Source organism: Cryptomeria japonica, chromosome 4 (genome assembly GCF_030272615.1).
Source record: "Cryptomeria japonica chromosome 4, Sugi_1.0, whole genome shotgun sequence".
NCBI classification, from domain to species: Eukaryota; Viridiplantae; Streptophyta; class Pinopsida; order Cupressales; family Cupressaceae; genus Cryptomeria; species Cryptomeria japonica.
Window position 1 is genome coordinate 727,313,644 of NC_081408.1, and position 8,377 is coordinate 727,322,020.

The window sequence follows — 8,377 nt, forward strand, 5'->3', positions numbered from 1 at the left end:
ATGCAAGGTGGGGTCAGCCTCTGTGGGCAATGCAAGGTGACATTGTATCCTTCTCTGGGAGAAGGTTGAGGTGTAAGACCTCTTCCACCCTCTACGAGAAATGCAATGTGACATTGTATCCTTCTTTAGGAGAAGGCTGAGGTGTAAGACCTCTTCCACCCTTTGTGGGCAACGCAAGGTGGATCCATCCTCTGTGGGAAATGCAAGATGGACATCATGAAATGAGTTCATGATATTTATGTGTTTTATTGCAGGTATACTCTATGGATCTTATACATTCATCCTTGCAAGCAATGCAAGATGAAGGTCATGAATGGATCATGACAAGTGGCACTTATCCTCCCTAGCTAAGAGGGAGTGTTGGAATTTGTAGCTAGCTTAGATACCTGACTATTGAATTTTAATGCTTTCAATGACAGTTAAAATTCTTGTGTTATCTCTTATGCAATCCAAACCACTTAGGGCTGGGCCCAAACACATGTAACATGAAGGAAAATGATGTAACTTAGGGTTGGGATCAAATACATGTAACTTGTAATTATATCTTGCTATGGATAGGACAAGACCTATGTATAATGTAACTTGTGGATAGGACAAGGCCTATATATAAATGTAACTTGTAAATGATTATTGTTCTGACCCTATATTGAGCATCAACCTTAGATTATTATGAAATCATTTAGCAAGGCCGACCTAAGGTTTCTATGTTAGTTGGTCACATATATATGCAAAGTCATTTACAAACATCAAATATATATTTTTTGGAAAATACATTCCTATCTGTCATAAGTGAATTACTTCAGCGATCAACAGATTATGATCAGAGATCAACATACATCATCTAAAGGCAGCAATCATCATTGAGTGCACAATGAACAAAATCATGAGACAACGAACACTATTAGAAGACAATGAATATTATTGGAAGCTCAACAAACCTTATCTAAAGAACTGCTATCACCTTGGGAGGTCAGCGAATTCCATTTAAAGGGTAGCGAACTTCATCTTTGGGACAACAACATCCGAATTGTAGATAAGTTCACTCCCTAGGTTGAAGCTATTATCATCCATTATATGTTGATAGCTTCAAGTGCTGAAACATATTGTAAAATCACTTCTGATTATTGCCTAAGAAACATCTGAGACTTGTTGCAGGGTTTTTCACCTCTAAGAGGGAGGTTTTCCCAGGGTACTATTTTTGATTAAGGAAAAAGCAGGTTTTGAAGGGGCCCCGAAACCCTTTACAAGAAGAACTTAAAAAACAAAGCTACAAGAAATAGAAAAGAATAGAAACCACAAAAAACCAATGGAAAACCGAAGAAAACCCCAAAAAGCCTCAAAAAGCTAGCAGGCCTTCCAGCATTCAGATTTTTTCCAGGGCTTTAGCCAAGGTGTTGCTGATATCATACAGCTCTTTGATGTTGTCTTTTAAGTTAGGGGGATCCTTTGCTAAAGCAGCCACAACTTTCTTGATACTAGCACTGGTTCTCTTCGTAGTACCACCCACCGGATTAGCATCACCACTTCCAGTCTGGATGGTCTCTTCCTCCAGGTCAAGATCCACGACTGGTTTAAGAGTGCAAGTATGATCAACGACCTTGGTGATGTCCTCTAGGTTTTTAATGATAGCAAAGAGGATACTTGGGATAACTCCCATCAGATTTTTCATCACTTGTTTTCCCTCTTCTAGCAATTTTACCTTATTCTCCATTTCCTACTTCTAATTAATCTGCTCTTTGTTTTCATCCTCCCTCTTTTCATCCATTTTAATCCCTTTCTTATCCAGGTTTTTTAGGGTTTCATAGGTCCATCTATCGAAATCCATTCTGGCCTCAGAGAGCTTCTTGAGGTTAGCCAGGATAAGCCCTTTACTAGCACTTTCCTTTTCCTCACTATCCTTATCCTCAGTCAGGTCCTTCTCAGAGTCTTTGTTCATTTCCTTCTCAGAATTCACTTCATTTTCCTCATTATCCTTGGGATCCGCTTCTTCCATCAGATGATTGTTGTCCTTACTAGGGTATTCACTGAGGGTAGGGCTTTCTTGACCAGGCTCATTGTTGTCACTTTCTTCCTTGTTACCCAGCTCCTCGTCTTTCCAGCTATCTTCACCATTGGAGTGGTCTGTCTCCATTCCACTGCTTTCCTTAACAATGTCCTCTGTTTCCAACCCAGGGACGCTTTTCCTTTTTTTGCTAGAGGATGCCTTCTCCTCGCTATTTTCTCCCTCTTCCATCTTTCTCTTGCCCAGAGAGGCGGGAATCCTCTTATTCTCTAGTAGGGCGAGGATTTTGCAATGCTCATAGATGAGCAGCAGAAGCCCGCAGTGGAGAATCGGGCTGGAAGGGTTAGTCATGTGTTTCTCGAGGGACCTGGAGAGGGACCGAAAGAGGTAGTAGGGCAGGGATACCTTTTTGTCATCTCTGAAATGGTTTAAGAGCACGAAGTGGTAGGTGTCGGCCCTGGAAAAATGACCTTCAACCATGATGTACTCCATAATTGTGTTTAGAACCCAGCCCCACAACTTCTTGATGTTTGCAGCTTCGTAGTAGCCCCCAGTAGCCTTGCTAATTTTAGCTCTCTCTTTCTCTTTTCACAGGAATAGGTTAACCGCGTTGTTAGAGACCTTAAGGTCTCAAAAGAAATTAAGCCCAGAATGGGGCATTTTGGTCACAGTGGAAATGAGCCCAGCGTCCATCTTAAACTTAACTCCATAAAGTTTAAAAGAGCCATTAGACAAGTTTTCAGAAATCTTGGAGATGGCTAAGTTAACCCTACCTTTGTCATAGTCCTCAAGTTTCTCCATGAAGCTGGCAAGAGAGCCCTTCTCCAATTTCACCCAGACTTTTGGCATCACTTTCCAAGTTGACGTATTGTCTGGTTCTTCCCACCTTAGGTCTCCTCCCATCTTCGGATATGGGTTTTCTGCTCTATTTCTCTGCAAGATATCACCTTCTTTTCCAATGTTGCTCAAGTTTTCCCAAGGTACTATTGTGTTATGTGTGTTTTCTTTGTTATTTTCTGCTTACTGTTATTTGTGTGGTCTTAAATTAACAACTTCTACATGCAAAAGGTGTCACAAAAACATGTGAATACACACCAAACACACACATTAATGCACAATGTATGGTGACACAAATAGAAGACTCAACTCTGCTCTAAGACAAGAAACCAAGATTGATATGGAAAAATTGGTATAAAAGAGAGACAATATGCATCAAACCATTGAAACACTCATAGGTCAAAAGGACCATTTCAAAATTTAGAGATAAATTACTTATAGGTCAAACATTGAGATTCCACATGAACTTAGAACTTACTTATGAGTCCCAACTCCATTTTGACATCTACCCTCTACCAAAATAAATGGACTAGAACCAGCTACAAGTGGACACTAAGTTCCCACTTAGAATTAAGACTTATGCCATGTTTGAGGTAACTTCGCCTAGTTTTTCAGTCCTACAACAATACCAAAACAAACCTTTATAGGCCTCAAGTTTACATGAAAACATAGTAATCTTGATATCTTTTTTCATTTATATCTCACCTTATGTGTTATGATTAGAATAAACCATTAAATGATATCATAATACAATAACTAAGAAGGATTGCACTCAAATACATAAATGAAAAAAAGAAATATTACATGTCAATATTAACCACCTCTAAAGTGCTCTAATAATCACAAAGTACAATATAGAATGCTAAGATAGTAACTCTTCCAAATTTGACAAATATTCTAGAATGGACCAATGGAGGGATGCTACCCACCTCCTAACAGTATTAATCTCTCAAGCATAATTAATGATTTCAATTCTACTCTAGCTAACCAATGAGTTACAAAGAAGAATATCATTTATACATTGCTATCAATGCCAAGGATTACACTCATAAATATAATGCATGACAACACCCATACCAAATCAAGTACACAAAATTACATTTGGTAACCCACTCCAAAAGTAGTACATAAATGATAAAAGATAATGTATGAAAACATGCCAATAGATGCACATATGTAAAACTCATCATTCATAATGTTAGATACAAAAATCTAACAATATTAGAAGGATGAGAATCCTAGGCATAATGCATGGAATGTCAACATAGTTGCTTGGTGTCATGAGAAATTTGCAAGTAAAGAGTTGTGAATGAAGATACTCATGATGTTTACCAACTATGAGACTGTTGACACATCTCTTACCACTTGATAAAGTTTGAAGCCAATCCTAGCAATCAAATGTATTATTAATTAATTGACTAACCCAATGTGTCATTAAATATCACTCGATTAAACTCTACTACCACATTTTTTTTAAGATCGAGCTTTATACCAAAGAAAACAGGAAGAGTTATTTCTTTCCTATCCTATATCTCCTCTATTTTAAAATTCCGATGCTTCAATTTTATAAATTATTTTATAAATTAGGCATGGCATGAAAATTGTAGAGAAAAAATCCCTACATTTTAATTTATTTTTTAAGACATTAACATAAACAATAATAAATTTGTGGACAAAGTCTACAAGAAGCATGATTTCCAATGAAAATATTTTCTTTAGAAATACTTTCATATCCCATAAATATGTAAGGGTGTGAAAATGAGGTTCACTCATCTAAACATGCAAACTAGGAATCAACCCCATTCACAACACCATTGTTAGGATTCCCACAGATACTAAGAGGGGGGGTGTGAATCAGTATCTAACCGGTTTGTTGATTTTCTTGACTTAAACATGTAAAGCATATTAATACTGTATACCGGTAAACAAGAAATAATGCAATGAACAAAGATAACAACAATCACATGAAAAACACACCATAACACAGTATTTTAACAAGGAAACTTGATGTGGGAAAAACCTCGGTGGGATTTGTGACCCACAATATTCACTTGCTAGCCAATAAGAGAATATTACTACTACAAGAGGGGCCTGCACTTGCAGGAAGGCCAAGTGCCTAGAGCTCACTGCTCAATTACAAAAGGGGAAGTCTCATTGACTTACAAAATGGATAATATAAATCCAATGTCTTGTACTGCTTCAAAATAGCATCTACTATGTCAGATCCAGTGCCAGTTTATAGCTCTACTTCATACATAAACCCTTAACCTATAATTCGCATAATTGCATTCCTTTATGCATCCCTATTTGTTCTACAATGCTCTTATATATATGAGTCATTTTACAATTTGCCAAGTTGGCTTACAATGATTTTAGAATAACAAATAAAATAAATTACAAACAAAATTCCTATTGGCTTCTGTGCCAGTATGCTTCCTTTCACTGTCGGTGCCGGTGGTCATCACCTAAACTACCCACAATACCATGATCATCACCACCAGGATGATGAGCCCTTATAAATTTATGTAAAAACAACACATACATATTTTAGTTAATGACATAAAAGAGAAAAAAATATAAACCATTATTGAACTTTTGTTATGATTAAAGCTTTCATTACTACTTACTTGCAAGTTTTCCATTGTCCGCAACAATAGTTGCACCCTCTCTATTATCTCATCAGTCTAAGGGCTTATGATTGCCAAATCAACAATCTCTTGGCTAATTTTTCTAATATTCATTTGTACCAATTATATAGGGTTTGTGCTAAGTGCGATGTCATCAACACATAACACTGTTGAGCGCCCCACATCCCTATGGAGGTGCTGAGGTACTGCAGGTTCCCTTCCCTTATCCTAAACATCCATCTGTGACAAGAATATAATTAACACTATCAAAATTACTTCAAAACACTCAAGAAAAGATCATAATGTAACAGTTTGCTTCTGTCTAATTTGTACAATTACAATGAGGTTCACCTACTCCATAGAAGTGTCGGGACCTACACCCCTATCTGTGCTATGTGGTGGATCCATGTGGCCTTATGACAAAGAAAAAATATAAAAAATGTTAGTGAAATGAAACCAATAGACTTAGCAAAAAAACTTAATAATACAATGGTTTATAGGATTCATTAATTGGAAGTTGGCTTAAATGGTATATATATAATACGTACCACCCCCATGATAGTAACTTTGTTTGTATCTATATGACTCAAATTGTAATCGATTAGCAGCTCTTCCCTTGCACTTATTGATTTTATCGCACATACAAACACACAATTTCCCTCACGTGCCTCAAATATGCAATTGGGTTGCTTATTAGTTGACCTTGGTCGTGTACTATTTATAAAACCTGCAATATACCCTATTGCTTTTGGCCTTCCATCAATGTATACAACCCCTCATTTACTTTGATCATTATCTTTTTGTTGTATATAATTGGCTGACAGTGCATACCTACGCATACTTTTTTTATATCGAACAATTTGCATCCAATCATTATAATTGTAACAAGGTCCAACAAACTCCATCAATTCAGCAACTTTGTTGTAATAGACCTTTATGTTGTCCATGGAAAATAAGCCCAAACCATGTAACGACGAAGGTGCTATGTAATATATCCTCTCATTAACACAAAAATCAGTGTTTATTGGAGGAAGTTCCTTGGGTACACATTGTTTCAGTAGATGTTTGTACCTCAATGTCGCCTTTGGTCTCATCATCATAAGAACATGACCCCCCTTGAGCAAGAAAAATTCCATGCGTTTATTGAATTTTCTTCTAATCTTTTGACCTCTAGTTGATCTCCCTATTTGAGATCTACTACATGTCTCACTTTCCTCTTCTATTCTTGCATTTCCCTCACTCAAGGAAGACACATCTGACAAATGCCTATTTGGTGATACCTGTGCACCATCAAATGAGAGAGTTAGTTGGTAATGAGAGAGATATTTTGCAAATGAGGGTAATATTGATGAAGAAGTCAGCCATAAAGTTGATGTTGAGATTAAAATTTGAGTAAGTCCAATGGGGGCCTCAAGTGTTGATAACTGTATTAGATTTGTTGCTAATGTTGAGGTTTGAAAAACTAAGGAAGTTTGTTTTTCTTGTAATTTTTTAAAAATATATTATTTCTATAAGGTGTATTGACTTATACCTGTCAATCCATGAGACTGTGCAGGATCCTCATCAAAGGGGTTCAGGTTCCTGCACCAACAATTGAGCATCATAAGCATTACATTTGTAATTTCATAAACAATAAATACTGCAATATCATAAGCATCATAAGCATCACATATGTATCATGATATACGTAATTGAGCATCATAAGAATCACATATGTATCATCATAAACATGTAATCCATCACATATGTATAATAAATCGCCATCCATGACATAGCTAATAAGTAGTCCACATTCCATAAATTAACACAAAGTTCAAAAAATGTCACATGTATCATCATAAGCATGTAATCCATCACATATGTATTTTAAATCACCATCTATCACATAGCTAGAGGTGCATCATGAATTAATTAAGTAATGGCATTAGAATTCAAAACATATGAATTATTTATGTAACCATATAAGTCAAATCAATTTCTATCAAGATATCAATATTAAATAGATAATATAATAATCGTGTCTCATACATTTCATTCATGTCATTGATCTTCTTCTTCATCCAACTCATCATCATGACCATCATCATCATCATCATCATCATCATCATCATCATCATCATCATCATCATCATCATCATCATCATCATCGTCGTCGTCGTCATCATCATCGTCGTTGTCATCATCATCATTGTCATCATCATCGTCGTCGTCATCATCATCGTCATCGTCATCATCGTCGTCGTCATCCTCATCATCATCATCGTCATTGTCGTCATCGTCATTGTGTTCATCATCGTCATCATCATCACCATCACTATCACCATCACTGTCACCATCACCATCACCATCATCATCAGCAGCAACATCATCATCATCATCAACTTCTTCTTCGTGTACATTTCTGTCAGGAACATCATCGACTAACTGTTGATCGTGATCATCATCTATATCATCTTCTACTTCTTCGGTATCTTCTTCTTCCATCACATTATACATTATCGGCCTTCCTCTTGGATCATGTCTAACAAAAAATGACCAACTCAGTTTATGTGGAACCTCCGAGTAAAATACCTACTCACATTGACTTGGAAGAACATAGGGCTCATCCCCAACTTGTTCAAACGACCTTGTATTAACCATTGTAAATCCATTATCATGTTTGATAACAGTTCTATCAGGATCATTTATATTCAGTCGTAGCCTATACCATTTGACGACAAACAAAACTAATTTGAAGGAATTAAAGTCACACTCAAGTATATCATCCAAAATGCCGTAGTATTGATTTTGAGACTCTTGAGGATGTATGTCATTTCTAGATGAAATATTGGTCACCTCAAAGACTGCAGTTATCCTAGAATCACAAGTTTTCTTCGTGTCATCCAAATGTTTGATGCAAAATTTATGACCA